Genomic DNA, 17,380 nt, shown 5'->3' on the forward strand with positions numbered 1-17,380 from the left:
AGCAGTGCCCCACATAGTCTAATGGGGCAGCCACCACTGATGGTAAATAGGTGTGTAGTGTCTGTTTACACATGTGAAATGTGGGCATGTATTCTCTATGCTGACCAAGCTTGGGTAAGCCATCTTTGAGTCACCATGTGCCGTCTTATTTCAAGTAATCCCCTAGATGGGTTCTTCTTTCATTCTAGTCACCATTCCTAATGTAAAAGCTGGTCGGATAAGATGCCTTGTTTCCGGCAGGTCAAGGAAACATTTTTTGCTATAACAACTAGTTCCAAGTGCTGTTATCTTTGACGATGAACACCACCCAACGTTCATGCCTTGCCTGAGCAAAAGGATCATAAATCAGGTCATAAATATAGGATTTTCAGTTGCCTTTGAAGAACTTCTCCTCCACATGGTTTCCATCACAAAGACTTTGTTGGCTTTAGACCCTCTCCCCTTCCAAATACAAATTTTGGTTTTAGCTAAACTGAATTTAAGGACCGCTTTCTGAAAGATTCACATCCTCCCCCCCAACCGCCCCACTCCCCACCCAAGAACCTAATAAAAAGAGACATGGCACCATTACAAGGGGTTAATCCATGCATTTCAAAAGGAAGACATAATTAGGAACTGAGTTCCCTTCTGAAATCCCAGCAATACGTGCACATCAAAGTCATCTGAGGGGTATATTTATGCCCCATCGTATGGATGGTCTCTGTGAATGCTGGTGAAATGCCCTGCTGATTGCTGATTGAAAACAGTTGTTAATTCTCTACTCCACTAAATTCCAAGTGGGAGAAAAAAAACTTTCCTTTAACAAAGAACAGATTGGAGAGACCCAAAGCCTTACTGTGTGGAAATTAATGGCAGATGCCTAGGCTGATAGTTAAAATGTTTCATTAGATGCTAATGTCTTGCTGTGTTTTTAATTGTTCAGAAATTAGCCTCTAGAATATTAAAACCATCTGTTTGTTATCATGATGAAACAGAATACTTAAATAGTTATTAATTTTGTGGGGCTTGCTTCCTCCATTCCCTTCCCTGTCTGTAAAACTTTGATCTGTTGAGATTTGGGGAGATGTTGGCAGCAGAAGAAGGATGGGAAGAAACCACACACGCACACACACACACAACTCCTTGGTGCCCAAAATATCTTCCCTAGATGTGTGCCACCCATATTTTGCATGCCTGCTTTCTTTCGTGAATTATTGCTCACCAAGGACGAGCTGGCATTTTTTAATGCATGGTGGGAATGCACTGAAGCTTGCTGAGTTGGTATAATGGCTGATTTAAGGTGTAATATGGGACATTTTTGCATGCTGATGTTCTGTTTTGGGGTCCTGGTGGGTTAATTTAAAGATCAAATCTATCCAGTGCTTGGGAAATGCTCATTGTTTATTTGCCAAAGAAGAATATTACACATTTTTAGTGCTTGATAGTTACTCTATCTATGATCATTTGTTCATGAGCTAACCCTCGCCACCCTTTTGTGTTTGGCTCGCTAATTGTGAGCTTGCTCCCTGAATGGTTAAAGAAAACATTTTTTAAAAAGAGCTCTAAATTGGCTCACACTCTTTTAGTGCTTGGTTATTACAGCAGTGCCTGTTACAAATGCAGGAAACCTTTCATCCTCCAGATGTTGCTGAACTACAACTCCCATCAGCCCCAGCAAGACATGGTCAATGGCCAGGAATGATGACAGCTGTAGTTCAACAACATTTGGTGGGCCAAAGGTTCCTCATAACTGGCATGTCTGGACCTGTAGTTAGGGGTAAAGCAGGGAGCTTAAGCTCCTACTCTAGAGTAGGGGTGGATGGGGCAGCCTGTTTCTGGTCTGTGTTTGTTTTGCATGTGTTCGAGCACATTTTTAAAAAAAATCATGAAAATTTGTATGCATTTCCCTCTACAATACCCATTTTAAAGACTTTTGTTTTAGCTGGGTACTCAAAATTCAGAGAAGTGTACAATCCATATATTGGTCAGGGAACTGCAAATTAGATTGGTTTGCTGAAAAAAATGCACACTCACCAGAAACCTCCCAAATCCCTGCAAATTATGCACATGCACCCTCATTTATTTTATTTTTGTCTTAATGTCAAATGCATGCAAAACCAGATCTTGGCATGTTTGGTATATTTGCACTTTGGAATCTGTGATGCCCGGACAGAGTAGTTCAACTGTCTGTCAATTTCATGCTATTTGGATGGAAAGCACCAGCTTTACAGGAAGGAGGAGACAGGGTGGGTCTCTCCACTGAAACAAAGGGAAGCATATACAGTAGGGCCCCACTCATATGGCAGGTTAGATTCCAGACCCCCATCAAAAAGTGAAAACCGCCAAAAAGTGGATCAGCTGTATCATGGGGGTCTGGAATCTAACCTGCTGATCGCACCAGAGGAGGAGAAGACCAGCTCAAGTGGGGGAATCTGATCATGCCGGCGCTGATCAGCTGATTGCCCCTCTGGCGCCGTATTAGTGCAACACAGAAAAGCGGGGTGCCGAGAAGCGGGGGCCCTACTGTTCTCCTCTGTTTCATTGCCTCTATAAAGGAGACCTGTGTTTTCTAGCTCAAAGATGAATAGGGAAATGTAACATGATCCCTTACTTTAATTGTCATATTTTTCTTCATTATTTCCCTCGCTATTCTCATCCTGTGCATCCTCCACCACATCTTAAAGCAAAACTTTGAAATAGGATTACTTTCCCATCTTTTAATTATTTTTAATAAAAACACACTAAGCAGCAAAGGTCCTCAAATACAAAGATGTATCACTGAACACTAAAGTCAGGATCATTCAGACCATGGCATTCCCGATCTCTATGTATGGATGTGAAAGTTGGACAGGGAAAAATATGGATAAGAGAAAAATCAACTCATTTGAAATGTGGTGTTGGAGGAGAGCTTTGTGCATACCATGGACTGCGAAAAAGACAAATGATTGGGTGTTGGAACAAATTAAACCAGAACAATCACTAGAAGCTAAAATGATGAAAGTGAGGTGATCATTCGTTGGACACATAATGAGAAGACATGATTTACTAGAAAAGACAATAGTGCTGGGAAAAACAGAAGGGAGTAGAAACCGAGGAAGGCCAAACAAGAGATGGTTTGATTCCATAAAGGAAGCCACAGACCTGAACTTACAAGATCTGACCAGCGTGGTTCATGACAGATGCTTCCTCCCAAATGATCTCCACCACACCCCTTCTATGATGAGCTTCCGCCGGGCCTTGAAGACCTGGCTGTTCAGGCAGGCTTTTGGGGTGGGTTAGATTTTATCTTCATTGTTTTTAGATTTTTAATGCCCTACGTATTGTATGCCTATGTTGTATGTCGCCCAGAGTGGCTGGACAGCCAGCCATATGGGCGACTAATAAATTCAATAAATAAATAAATAAATAAATAAATTGGAGGTCGCTGATTCATAGGGTCGCCATAAGTTGTAATCGACTTGGAGGCACATAACAACAACAAAGTTGACGATGAGTTGACTGTCACTAGAAGGTAAAATGATGAAACTGAGGTTATCCTACTTTGGACAAATAATGAGAAGACATGCTTCACTAGAAAAGGCAATGACGCTGGGAAAAACGGAAGGGAGTAGAAAAAGAGGAAGGCCAAACAAGAGATGGGTCGATTCCATAAAGGAAGTCACAGACCTGAACTTACAAGATGGTTGTTATACAGATGCTATTGGTTGTCACTTGACTCATAGGGTTGCCATAAGTCGTAATCGACTGGAAGGCACATAACAACATGAGCATCACTGTGAAACTGGATGGTGGTAGAATGCTGTAAGTCAAATATAGTTTCTTTGTTAGTCCTTCTTGATCTTTCAGCAGCGTTTGACACGATCGACCATGACATTCTCTTGGGCCGCCTCTCCGAGATGGGCTTACGAGGCACTGTTTTTCAGTGGCTCGGCTCTTTCTTGGAGGGCAGATCACAGAGAGTACTATTTGGGGATTTTAGCTCTGATCCCTGGCCGTTGTCATGCGGAGTACCACAAGGCTCGGTGCTTTCACCGATGCTGTTTAACATTTACATGAAACCGCTGGGAGAGATCATCCGGACGTTTGGAATTCGGTTTCACCAATATGCTGATGACACCCGGCTTTATTTTTCCTTCCCTCCAGATATGAAAGATGCCATCCTTCCTTTAAATAATTGTCTGACAGCAGTTAAGACCTGGATGACACAGAATAAGCTGAAATTGAACCCAGATAATGTTGGTCAGTGAAGCAGGCTGTGAGACTCACAGACAGGGTGTTTTAGTGGAGAGAGTGAAACCTGAAGCAGAAACACGCCAACAGATAAAACAGAGGTGCTGGTGGTTGGGCACCGAACCAAGTTGGAAATAGGGAATGTACCATTATTAGACGGAGTTTTACTCCCTTTAAAGACCCAGGTTCGTAGTTTGGGTGTCCTTCTAGATTCGGCCTTGACTTTGGAGGCCCATGTCTTAGCAACTTCCAGAAGTGCCTTTGCCCGCCTAAAATTGGTTCGCCAATTGCGCCCTTTTCTGGAACTCTCTGACCTAACCACGGTTACCCATGCCTCGGTTACGTCTAAGTTAGACTATTGTAACTCGCTTTATACTGGACTTCCCCTTAAAATACTTCGTCAACTGAAATTAGTCCAAAGAGCGGCTGCCAGGATGTTAATAGGAGCAGGTTGGCGAGTTCACACTACTCCGCTCCTAAAACAACTACACTGGCTTCCAATTTCTTATCGAGTTCAGTTTAAAATCCTGGTTTTAACGTTTAGAGCTTTATCTGGTTCAGGCCCTAGTTATCTTTCAAATCGTATTTCGTTTTATGAACCTGCTCGTTCTTTAAGATCTTCATTAGACCCCGGCCTTAATATTCCTTCTTTTTCCCAAATTCATCGGACTGGTATTAGGAATAGATCATTTTCGGTGGTAGCACCAACTCTTTGGAATTCTCTTCCGCAGGAAATTCGTTCTTCCCCCTCTTTAATTAGTTTTCGTCGCCAAGTTAAGACCTTTTTATTTCGGTTAGCTTTTGAATTGTAATGTGAGAGATAATTTATATTTTTTTATATATTGTATATTGTATAATGTGTTTGCACTATGTTATTGTTTTGGCCACTTAGAATTCTTTGGAACTGAAGCGGAATATAAACTTTTTAAATAAATAAATAAATAAAATAAATAAATCTTTATCAGCCTAAGGGCCATGTTTCCTCCTTGGCAGCCTTCCAGGGCTCACATACCAGTAGTGGGCGGGTCAAAGGCAAAACTGGGTGGAGCAACTAAAGTTTTGCCTTTGTAGATCATGCCAGTTTCTACACAAGCGTGCACACTCCTCTATATCCCGCTCCCGGCAAGAAAGAGGCATTATTTGGATTCTAGGACACATTCTGGCCAGGGAAAAGCAATCTAGGAGAGTGTCAAGCAGGACCAGTCGGGGACATGGCCCCAGGAGAGTCCTGGGCAATTGGACCAGACGCCATCCCTGCTGTGTGGGACTTTGTGGGTGGTAGTTTTTTTTAAAAAAAAATCACCAAAAAGCACAAAGTAATATGAGTGACTTGTTAGAAATGGCATATTCTTGATGCAACAACTGAGTGGAAAAGGCTTTAAGGCAACCTGCTAAGAGATGTATGGAACTGAGTGCTTTCCACAATTCCAACAAAATGAGGAGTATTTTGGTGTACTTTAAAGGACTGAATTGCGACAAAATATAGGCTTCTCCTGACCCTTTGCATTCTGATGGCTGTACAGGGAGAAATATCACTGTTAAAATTACAGCTTGCCAAGCACACCATTATGTCAGTCAGTCTCCCTTGCTGTTTCAGGAGTGCAGAAACCTAAGCAAAGAGCACCAGAGCCCATCAAAGCAGCAGAGATGAGCAAAGTTTGACTCCTTCCTAATTTCCCCACCTTTGAACTTCTTTCCTGGTCTACTTGGCCAATAAAATAAAATAAAAATTTAGAAACCTCGGCTTCTAGAACCAGAGTTTCAGCAGTTCCCGGTGTGTGCATGTGTGTGTGTTTAACACACCTTTCCAACCTTTGGGATCTCACACCCCGAAGGTTGGAAAGGTGTGTTAAATTTTGGGTCTAGGGGTCCATGGGAATTCTCCCATTTACATAGACTGAATAGGGATGGAGAGTCTAGGGAAAAGAACTGGGCAGGCTCAGGAATTTTAGCCGATTTCTTAGCTGAGCTGAGAGCTTCTCCCAACTTACAACATCGCTGGGCAACTAGAGGTGGGCAAACCTGTCATTTATGCTTTCTGTCAGGTTCCCAATTTTTCCACTCTTAAATTCAGGTCTCCACATCAGATTGCATTTTTTTTAAAAAAAAAATTCAGCAGCATTTTCGCGTGAATGTCTCCTCATGCCTCCTTCCCTAATTCAATAAATTATTCTATATATTATTCTGTAACTCCTCACTGAGGATGGGCGAGTCAGTTCGCATTTCAAGCCAAGACTATCAAACTCGCCATTCCCAACACAACATGAGAAATGAAACAGTCATCCTTCAAAATTCACACTTATTTGAATTTTGCAATGTAGTTCGCGAACCAACCAGTGTTTACAAAAATGCATATATTAGGGGGAAACGTGCATAAAAACAAATAAATGAGTGAAAATAACATGCAAAAATGGATTGTATGGTGAGGAATGGCTTCCAAAAATGTGTACATTAGTCAAAACTGCCTACAAAAATGTGTTTATGAGGAGAAATTTGCACTAAAATGCTGGAGAATTTTCATGAGGATTTTTATTTAAATTGCAAACCACTGCAGAAATGTAGAGAACTGAAATTAAGCATGTAAAAATGAGAATATGAGAGGACCAAAACTGACAGAACTTTCTATCCTTACTCCCCACTCCCACCTCCACTTACCCCCATAATTATTCTCCTGTTGCTGTCAGTCTCATTTCTAACAACTGAAATCCTGCCCTCCCCCCCCAAAAAAAAATCAAATAAAAACATCAAATATTGGATGGTGAGTAAAGAATGTCAACAGAGCACAATTTTATACAAAAGCAAATATGAGCAATTGAATAATTAAGTTTCAGCACTATAGTTTTCTTTCCTAGCCATGGAATATGCCTTGCCTATCCTTTCAATAGAATTTGAATTATCTGGGCACTCGGTAGTACTGAGCGATGGATGAAACTTCCTGAACTTGATTCATAATTAGCTTGATCTAACTGAGGTATTTCCCTAAATATCTGGCATATGAAACAGTTGTGTATGATCCCAGTTCCAAGGCCTTTGGGGGCTCGGATGTGCTCCTAAGGATATGGGAGTGACTGGGCCTGAATCTCCCTCCCCATCTGAAATTCTATAATTTTATGACTCTCAAATCTCTCCATGGAGGGTTGCTCACAACCAAACTTTTCCTCTGTCTCTTCTTGTGTATGTGTGTGCTGGGGATGATTTTCTGAGTCATATCATTTGTACATTGGTAGAAACAAACTGACAGGTTTGCCCACCCCTAAGCTAAAGGCCCATCTAGTCCACTATCCTGTTCTCATTGTGCCCAACCAGATACTTGTGGGAAGCCCGCAAGCAGGACGCGAGTACAACACCACTTCCTTCACTTGCAATTCCCAGCAACTGGTATTCATAGAATCATAGAGTTGGAAGGGGTCTCTAAGGCCATTGAGTCCAACCCTCTGCTCAATACAGGAATCCAACTTAAAGCATCCCTGACAGGTGGCTCTCCAGCTGCCTCTTGAAGGCCTCCAGTGATGGGGAGTCCACCACCTTCCTAGGTCATTGGTTCCATTGGTGTACCACTCTGACAGACAGGAAATTTTTCCAGATGTTCAGGTGAAATCTGGCTTCCTGCAACTTGAGTCAATTACTTGTCCTTCACTCTGGGATGATCGAGAAGAGCTCCTGGCCCTCCTCTGTGTGACAACCTTTCAAGGACTTGAACAGTATTCAGAGGAATATTGCCTGTGGCAGAATTGCTTGCTGGGAATTCTAGTTCAGCTTCTCATGCCTTGCACCCACTCTGATGATGAACACAAGGTCTGGGTTCATGAGAGAAGAGGCAGTCCTTCAAGTATTGGGGTCCTATAAGCCTTTCCAATTTTACTATTCAGGGAACACCCCCCCGTTGGCAAAGCTTTTCAAACACATGTCCTTTACATACCCACATCCTTCACTCCCTCCCTCACTTCTTAGAACCCAGCCTTCATCAACCTGGCGACCTCCAGATATTTTTGACTACAACTCCTCTCAACCCCAGCCAGCTGCGCTGATGGGAGTCATCCAAAACATATGGAGGAGACCAGGTGGGTGAAGGCTGATGTAACCTTATCAGAAGCAGAAACAGGTGTTGACAAGAACAACTTGCCATGAAATGAAACCAAAGAAAAGAGAAACTCTTCAGAGCAGAAAACTACAATGTAAGCCAGGGATTGAAGGTGACCATTATGAGCTACAACACCAGAGAGTGGCTAGCCTATAAAACCAGGGGCATATGAGGAAGGAAAACCAAAATGGGGGAATAAAGGCTGGCAAGAAGTATCTTCCAATAAGCAAACTCCCCTGATGAAGGCCTAAATAAACAAAGGCTGAAACGCGTTGGGCTTGGATTACAAATAAACATTTATTTTTCTAGCATTTTGTTTTTCTTCCTCATATTCTCCTGACCATTATGAGTTGCCAAGTTTCTTTCCTCAACCAAGAAATTGCGAGCCTCGGTGATGTCGCTCACAGGACAGTCTAAGCAAAGGAAGAGCTGTAGCGACAGCTTGGTAGAGGTGTATAAAATTATGAATGGCATTATGTATTATATTTATTTCTTAAATTTATATCCTGCCCTTCCTCTCAGAAGGAGCCCAGGGTGGCAAACCAAAACACTAAAAACACTCTAAAACATCTTAAAAACAAAGGACTTTAAAACATGGAGAAGGTAGATAGATAAAGGTTTTTCTCCCTGTCTTATCATGATAGAACTCATGGCCGTCCAATGAAGCTGAATGTTGGAAGATTCAAGGCAGACAAAAGAAAATACTTCTTCATGCAGCTCTTGGTTAAACTATGGAATTTGCTCCCACAGAAGGCGGTAACAGCCACCGACTGAGATGGCTTTAAAAGAGGTTTAGACAAATTAATGGAGGATAAAGCTATCAATGGCTACTAGCCATGGTAGCAATGCTATTCCTCCACAGTTACGGGATCCTGTCTGAAGCACTTAGAGAGACTCCAGCTCTCATCAGCCCAAGCCCAATCCAGTGTGGCCAGTAGGGTTGCCAGGTCTCCGGTTTTCTGCCGGAGTCTCCGGCAAAAGGGGGCCGTCTCCGGCCTCCGGCTAGACTTTATTTAAACTGGTGGATCTCCGGCTTTTCAGCGGCCCCCTCAGCCACGCATGCGTGATTCATGCATGCGTATGCTGCTGAAGGCTCTTTCCGGCCACCCGCCTTTTCCCAGGCAGGTGCAGGTGCAGGAGGAGGAAGCAGCGTCTTCCCGCCCACCCGCCTGCCTTTTCCCAGTGAGGCGCAGGCGCAGGAGGAGGAAGCAGCATCTGCAATTGCCTCAAGAAGACAGAGGCCCCCCAGGCAGAGACGCTGCGGCTGCCACCGCCACTGCTGAGCCCCATCGCGGCCGCTCCCGCCCAGCGGCACCCACAGCATGAGGGGTGAAGCGGGCATCCTTTCCAGAGCAGGGGAACAGGCTCCGGGGCCAAGAAGGAGCCAGCCCGGCCTGGCCTGGCCTCCACTGCCACCGCCTCTTCAGGCCGCTCACAGACGCCATCTTCTAGCAACCGCATCCGAGCGGCCTAGCAGCCTCAGCAGCAGCCGTGAAGAGGCGGTGGCAGTGGAGGCCGGGCTGGGCCAGCTCCTTCTTAGCCCCGGAGCCGGTTCCCCTCCTCCAGAAAGGACGCCCGCTTCACTCCTCCTCATGCTGTGGCTGGGCGCCGCTGGTGGCTTTTGGGCCTCTAGAGGGCGGAGAAAGAGCGGGGGAAGGAGGAGCTGTGGCTGCCGCGCTTGCTGTCCTCAGAGACCGACATGCTGCTGCTCTGGATCCGGGCCGGGGGCCGCGCCTGGTGGCGGCGGCGGCGGCGGCATCACTGCTACCCCGAGGCTCGTGTTCTCGCTGCCCGGCCTCTCAGCAGCCGCCGCCGCCAGAAGAGGTGAGGGCTGTGCAGGGCTGCCGTCCCCCTCCCCAGCTATCCTCTCAGCCGGCCTCGTCAGCTCAGGGGAAGGCCGGGAAGGCCGCGGCGTTGAGCCCCGAGGCCGGCGGAGCCCGCTCGAAAGAGCCTCGGAGTCGGAGGGGATCCTCCCTCTTGATTCCCACCCGCCGCCAGGAGGGCCTCCGAGGGTTTAGCGCCCCATAAAAAAACGCACCCCTGAGGTTATCTGGGGGCCTCCAGATGGTGCCTGCCCGCTTGCAAGGCAGAACAGCAACAGGGGCGACTTGGTACCAACGGGGGGGAAATAGGGAGGAGAGAAGAAGCTACACTGGTTGAATTTCTGCCTGGGGAATCATCGTTGTTATTATAATTTTGCGGCCCACGCTTCTGTGGCAGTTAAGAACAACCTGGCAGGCCAAAGTTCAGGCAGTGAAGCTTTCCCTAGCGCTTTCCTTCTGTGCTAGGGAAGGGCCTTTGCTCAGTAGTAGAGCACCAGCTTGGCATGGCGGAGGCCCTAGGTTTAATTCATGGCAATTCCCGGTAGGACTGGGAGAGACTCCCGCCTGAAACCCTGGAGAGCGACTGCCAGTCAGTGTAGGCAGTTCTGAGCTAATATTGCACATGGGTCATTGGCAACTGATGTTTTTAAAAGAAACTTAACAGATTTTTCCACAGAAAGGTAAATCTGGATTAAAGTGGAGGGGAATGTAGGCTAGCGTTTTTGATGCCAATAGCATCATACAGACACTGTAAAAAGCTTGCACACATGAGGAGTACTGATCCCCTGTATTTACCTAAATATAGAATGTTTTTTGAGAAGCCAGCCATTTTAATGATTGTTTTTTAACGTTTTTATGGTGCTGTATTCCACCCTGAAGTTTTGCAAAAGGGTAGTATGTAAATACTTTTGTATAAATAAAGACACCTGGAAGCACCCAAAGACACAGGAGAAGCAATGCTGGAAAAGTGGCAGCTCTGCCATTGAAATGCTCACAGGAGCCCTGCTGGGACTGGGAGATGGGTTATATCTGTACTAGAGGCTCTGAGAAAGGACAAGCAAGTAAGGTTGCCACCTTTTTCTTCTTGTGAAGGCTTCTATACATCTTGAATCAGGTGCAGGCAGAACATTGCTTTATAGGCAAAAATTCAGTAGGTGCAGTTCCCCCTCCAGCATGAAGATGGGGAAAAGTGTATCTGTTGAATGGCTGCTGGTTGTGCAATTGTTAAAAGCCTGATGGGTTTACATAGCCTCCATCATATAGCTCTATGAACTAGCATCACTGAGACCCATATAACCCTTTTGGAGGTGTCACCTTCCCCTTAGCACCCTTTTGTGCCATACCTAGCAAACCTAGAGCTCCATGCAGGAAAAGGAGTGAATTGTTGCTCTGGCCAGACCTTGCAGCCCCACACTCTTCTGCCCCTGTTCCTAGTTGAGGGAGTGTTTGGGGTTTCTATTTTGGAACTGGAGAGTGCACAGTAATTGAACTGTTCCTGCCCTGTTTCATGACGTCACTAGGGCCCGCCCTGTGACGTCACTAGGGCCCGCCCCATGATGTCACTAGAGCCCACCTCGTGACGTCACTAGGGTCCGCCCCCATTTTCTCCGGTTTTTGAATGGCTCCGACCTGGCAACCCTAGTGGCCAGTGATCAGGGATGGTGGGATTTGTAGCCTGAAAATCTAGAAGTCCACAGAGCCTCTGTCTGTACTGGTATAGACAGTACTGAGCTAAATGGATCATGGTCTGAATACAGCTGTTTCCTTAGGGAAGGAAGGTGGTCTTAGGGATTTCTCCTATATAAGCAATGCAGGAAAAGATGGGTACTGATGCATGTCCCCCCCAATATTTTTTTTTAAAAAAAGACCAAGAACTAAATGTGGCTTTGTGTGTTGAGCTGCTAACTTGAAGACATAATACTATTTTAAACCATTGAGCTGTCTGACCATATAAATTATTCAAGTTGCCGAAGCCAGCTTGCGGTTGGCTTACAAGGAGATAATAGGGAAGTTGCAGCTGTAATGACAAAAAACAGGGCGAGATCAATCAGACCTGGAGATGTCTAATACAAACAAGGAGCAATTAAGCAGCAATCAAGAGCAATTGTGCTGATCGCTGATGCCCTTTTCACATGGAGTGCCAAAGCCCGGAGAGGTTTTGCCGTTTGTCAAGGGCTGCAGTTCCTCCACTCGCAGTTCCAAGTGGCGGTTGGGAGAACATTTCCTTGATATCTGAATGCACTGAAGGGAAGGGAAGATGTGTGATATGCAATTTGCCATGCGTATGTGTATTTTATATATTTATTTATTTATTGAATTTATTTGTCACCCATCTAGCTGGCTGTCCAGCCACTCTGGGTGACGTACAACATAGGCATACAATACGTAGGCATTAAAAATCTAAAAACAATGAAGATAAAATCTAACCCACCCTAAAAGCCTGCCTGAAGAGCCAGGTCTTCAAGGACTGGCGGAAGCTCATCACAGAAGGGTCATGGCAGAGATCATTTGTATGCTTGTTATGCAGCAAGAACAGAGTGTGAGCATCAATTGTCAATTATGGGCATGGTCAGTTGCTGTAGAACTCTTATTAGTTGATGCATTCAAAGGATGAATTAGGTTTGCTTACAAATCATTATGGAGGTTGCAAATTCCCAATCTCATGAGACTAGGAGCTCCTGGGAATAGAACTAGGAACCCATAGATGTGCTCTTCTCTGTGGTTTATAGGTTGGAGTGTCTCTTGGACACCCAAGGGTTCTTGGTCCAACTATGCTGTCTGTTGGCTCCTCCGAGCTTGAAGGATTCAAAAAGGCTTATGGGTCGGACTGAGGCTTTGGCAGAGCCAAAACAGTGTCTGCTGTGTGTTGCTACTTGTGATTCCTGGCTCTAGACTCCTCGCTCAGATTCAGGGCAATCCTTCCTCCCCAGGCACACAAACAGTGGCAAGAGTCAAGAGATGAAGCAACACTCTCCATTTGTTTTACATGATCTCCTGGGGGTGGAGACTGGGCCCAGAGGGGGGAGGTAATCAAGCCAATGGACAGTGGAGACCCTGGCATGAAGTAGGGACCCCGTGGTGGCTGGTGCCCATCAGGACTCATAGGTAGGAAGGCAGGGGAGGGCAACAGTAGGTGGATCCAGAGCCAACGATAGACAGAGGAAACTCACACTACTTTTGTCTGAATCCTCTTTCCTGCTGAGTTCTGCAAGTGACGACATTGAGATTAAGGAGGAGGCTGTTCATAGCAAGTGTTGTCCCCTGGACTGGTTGTAAGTGAGAAGGCAGGCATGGTGGGTCTGGCTAAGGACAGACTAAATTGGTTGGGCAGTTTCCCTCTTGCCCTAATGGGCTAGCCTCCACTGGGGGGAGCCCAGGAGGATCCATTTTGCCCAAAGGTCTCTCAACACCTCAAGTACCTGTGTGTGGGGGTGTGCCTGGTACTCACTGTTAAAGTGCAGCATAAGTCTTGCTTGATAGAAGGAGGAGGTGGTGGCCTCTCCTCCACTGGAGGTATTTAATCCCTTGGACAGCTACCTGGCAGGGATTCTGTATTCCTATTTATTATTACACATATTATCCCACCTTTCCTCCAAAGAGCTCAATGTGGTGTACACAGGCCTCCCCTTTCTCATGTTATCCTCACAACCCTGGGCAATAGATAAGGCTGAGAGATGGTGACTGGGCTAAGAACATGGCTTCATGGTTGAGTGGGGATTTGAACCCTGCTCTCCCAAGTCCTAGTCCAACACTCTAAGCACCACACCACATCTTGCATTGTAGATCAGACACTGAGTGGACAGTTGGAGGTGAGGACACTCAAGGTCCTGTCCAGCTCTATGATTCCACAGGAGGCACTTCACTTGGTGTTAATATGATAGCATATTGTTGTTAAACAAGTGTCTCTGGTGGAAATATTCTATAAATTAGGATGTCACTACTAAATGGACAATATCTACTTGCCGCTGGCCACATCTGCAATTGCAGATGAGCATCTCCAATAACGATGTTGGCAACTGGTCAGGTTCAGATAGAAAACTGGCAGTCCTTTTATTCTTAGCTGCAACTCAGACATGCACAACAACATTTATTATTTGGGTAGCTGGGTGGTTGACATGAACCAAATCCAGGAGACTCAAACTCAGGAATTAAATGTTGTGAGAATTTGGGTGTAGTATGTATGCCTCATTTATGGAGAATGAGGATGTATAAATGTGCTTCAGTTGTTCTGACATTCATTCTCATTTTCACGTTTTCCATTCCACTGCAATTGGTTTATTTTCTTCAAGTCTTTATTTCATTTCATCTTCAACTGATGAGGAAATATGTGTATTTTTATGCATCCCATAGTGCACAATAGACACACATATCTCAGCCATCAACAGAAATTTTCAGATCCATTATCTTCCCTTTGCATTCCCTTTCAAAGTGAATTAATTTCCAAAGGGATATCCCTGTTAGTCTTTAGCAGCAAAAACAACAAAGAGTTTTTTGGCACCCTAAAAACAACGCTAGTGAAGTTACTAATGGCCCATCACAAAGCTGTCTATGACTGCAATCCTAATTATGTCTACTCAGAAGTAAGTCCCGTTGAACTGAATGATAAGAGGAGTTAGGATTGAAGCTCCTCTCAATAGCTTGTTTTCACAGTTCAGTAGAAACTTGTCATCCTGTCTCCTTTTTGTCATTCAGACATCAGGAAGGGAGAGTTTAGCATCCTGTTGATATTTTGCTCCTTGTGTCCTAGATTGTAAAAATTAATCTTTCATTCAGCTGTAATGCTATTTAGCCACATATAAGTCCTTTCTTATTGAAGCATTTTTTATAAATGCATGTTTTATTCAGAAAGAGTGTGTGTGCGGGTGCGTGCGGGTGTGTTGATAGAACATTCAAGGTAATTTATGTTTTAAATATTTAAATATTAGCATTTGGCTGGGAATGGGCAAGATTTTAAAACAAAGATTTAGAGAATGGGTCTAAATCTAGATGTTTCTTCTCACTTTGACAAAGAGGCTTGCATTTTAACTGAGGACCACATATTTATTTATTTATTATTTTCTTTATACCCTTCCTTCCAGCAGGAGCCCAGGGCGGCAAACAGAAACACTAAAACCACTTTAAAATACATTAAAACAAAACAACGTTAAAAACATTAAAAAAACCTTTAAAAACATCTTTTAAAAAAGGGTTAAAGATATTAAAAGACATATTAAAAGCAATTCTAACACAGACACAGACTAGGATAGGTCTCAACTTAAAAGGCTTGTTGGAAGAGGAAAGTCTACAGGTAACAAAAGAGATAACTTCTTTCCCTGCGAAAATAACATTAATGAACCATGTACTCCATTTTTTTTAAAAAAAAATCACTGTAGGAAGTGGATTAAGATTACAGTCCTAATGGACTTTACCTGAGAATAAGCCTCATTGGAACTCACTTCTGAGTAGATATGACTAGGATTGCAGCCTTAGTACATATAGAATCTTATAGTAATGAAACAGTTTATATGGAGTCAACAAACATCACTTCAGAACAAAGAAAATCAATGAGGCATCTGCCAGGCTACTGGTAATTACATATAAATGAATATGTAAATAATGTGCATTATTATCTATTTACATATAATGTAAACGTGCAGATGTTAAAAAATAAAGGCAAAAAGCATTCAGAGCAAGAGTCTGTGCCAACGGTTTTTTATGGGGGGGTGAACAGAATGGCTTGACAGAAGAAAATCTACTTGACAGGCCATGTTCAACAGATTCCTCCACCACCCCTAATGTAGATACAGGACTTTTTTATTTTTAAAGTCATAATTACCAGAGCAATGTTAATCAAATCAATATCAAGCACACTAGCAGTTTGTTTTTCTGGAGTTTCATGTGTTTGTTTTACACTAGACTGCTTGGTCAATAGGTCCATCAGCCATTGGGGATCTGATCTCATTACATTGACGTTACATTGTCAACCAGCTTTAACACCAAGCCAGGAAACGTTTGATCGCTGTTTCTGTTGCTTTCTGCCAAAGACCTAACAAAACTCATGTCACCCTGAGGCTCAGCAGAGCCTGGGTATATTATCTGCACAACTTCCAGCCATTAGTCAGCGGCTCAGCCACCCTCTTTTTTGTTTTCCTTCTCCTGAGTAGTAGGTGCCCTTTTTTTCCTAGATGCAATTTTCATGGAAACAGGATGGAGACATCTAAGCCCAGGACTCTGAAGAAACAAAGTGAATGCTGTAGACAGCAAAGCAAATTCAGGAATGAGACTTGTTTAAATGGATGTCTGTCTCTGTTTTCTTTTTCCTAAAGCCTGGCTACTTAAGGTCCCTTCCTTTAAAAAAAATAAAATCAAACTTTTGCATTGATTTGTTCTTTCATAAATGCGTCTATACAGATTGTAGAGTTATTGTCTAGGGTTTGGTAGTTGTGAAGAGGTCACAGTTCCATTGGCAAACCTGTGAAAGGTTTGCAAGGGTTGATTTCCTTATTTGGATTTCCTTATTTGTGTGAACGTTATGTCAGCACTGAGCCAATAGGTAAACATGGAACTACAGGTGGGTGCTGGAAATCATGAGCTATACAAACATAAGAAAAGCCTGGCTGCTGGATCAGGCCTGTCTAGTCTCATAGTGTTTAATAGTGGCCAACCAGATGCCTATGCAAAGCCTGCAAGTGAGAGTCCTGAGTCCAACAGCGCTATTTCCAGAAACTGGCATTCAGAAGCATACTGTGGAGGTGGGACATAGCCATCATGGCTGGTAGTATGGATGACCTTATCCTTATCTAATCCTTCATCTCAACTCAAATGTGGTGGCCATCACTGCATCTTGTCAGAGCAAATTCCATTCATTTATTTATTTTATTCAAATGTGTTTGTTGTTTTTCTACACACGTATGCACACTCAAAATGATTTACAATGAACAAAAAAAATCCAAATTAAAGGAGAAGATGGAGAATATGTAAGAAATTGAAAACAAAAACAGTACATGAGGCAGTGGAACAGCCCTTCTTAAGAAGGCTACACGACAGAAGCCTTCCAAAATTAAGAGCCAGGTGGCTGGGAGAAGAGTAATGTTTTTGCCTGGTGCCTAAAAATGGATCATGATGGTGCCAGGCACACCGCCCTGAAGAAAATGTTCCATAAATGAGGGGCCACCACTGAGAAGGGGTGTTCTCCTGTTTCCACTCTCTGCACCTCTTTCGGAGGAGGCACATGAAGAAGGGCCTCCAATGCCGAGCACAGGATCCGGGTCGGTACATATAGGGTGAG

At 44.1% G+C, this 17,380-nt stretch overlaps 1 protein-coding gene across 6 annotated transcripts in view; it reads left to right on the forward strand.

The window, feature by feature from the left end:
• Nucleotides 1-17,380, forward strand: part of AUTS2 (activator of transcription and developmental regulator AUTS2) — a 934,700-nt gene that overhangs the window by 304,556 nt on the left and 612,764 nt on the right. The gene's annotated exons all lie outside the window — the stretch shown is intronic.

The sequence above is a fragment of the Rhineura floridana genome, chromosome 21 (genome assembly GCF_030035675.1).
Source record: "Rhineura floridana isolate rRhiFlo1 chromosome 21, rRhiFlo1.hap2, whole genome shotgun sequence".
NCBI classification, from domain to species: domain Eukaryota; kingdom Metazoa; phylum Chordata; class Lepidosauria; order Squamata; family Rhineuridae; genus Rhineura; species Rhineura floridana.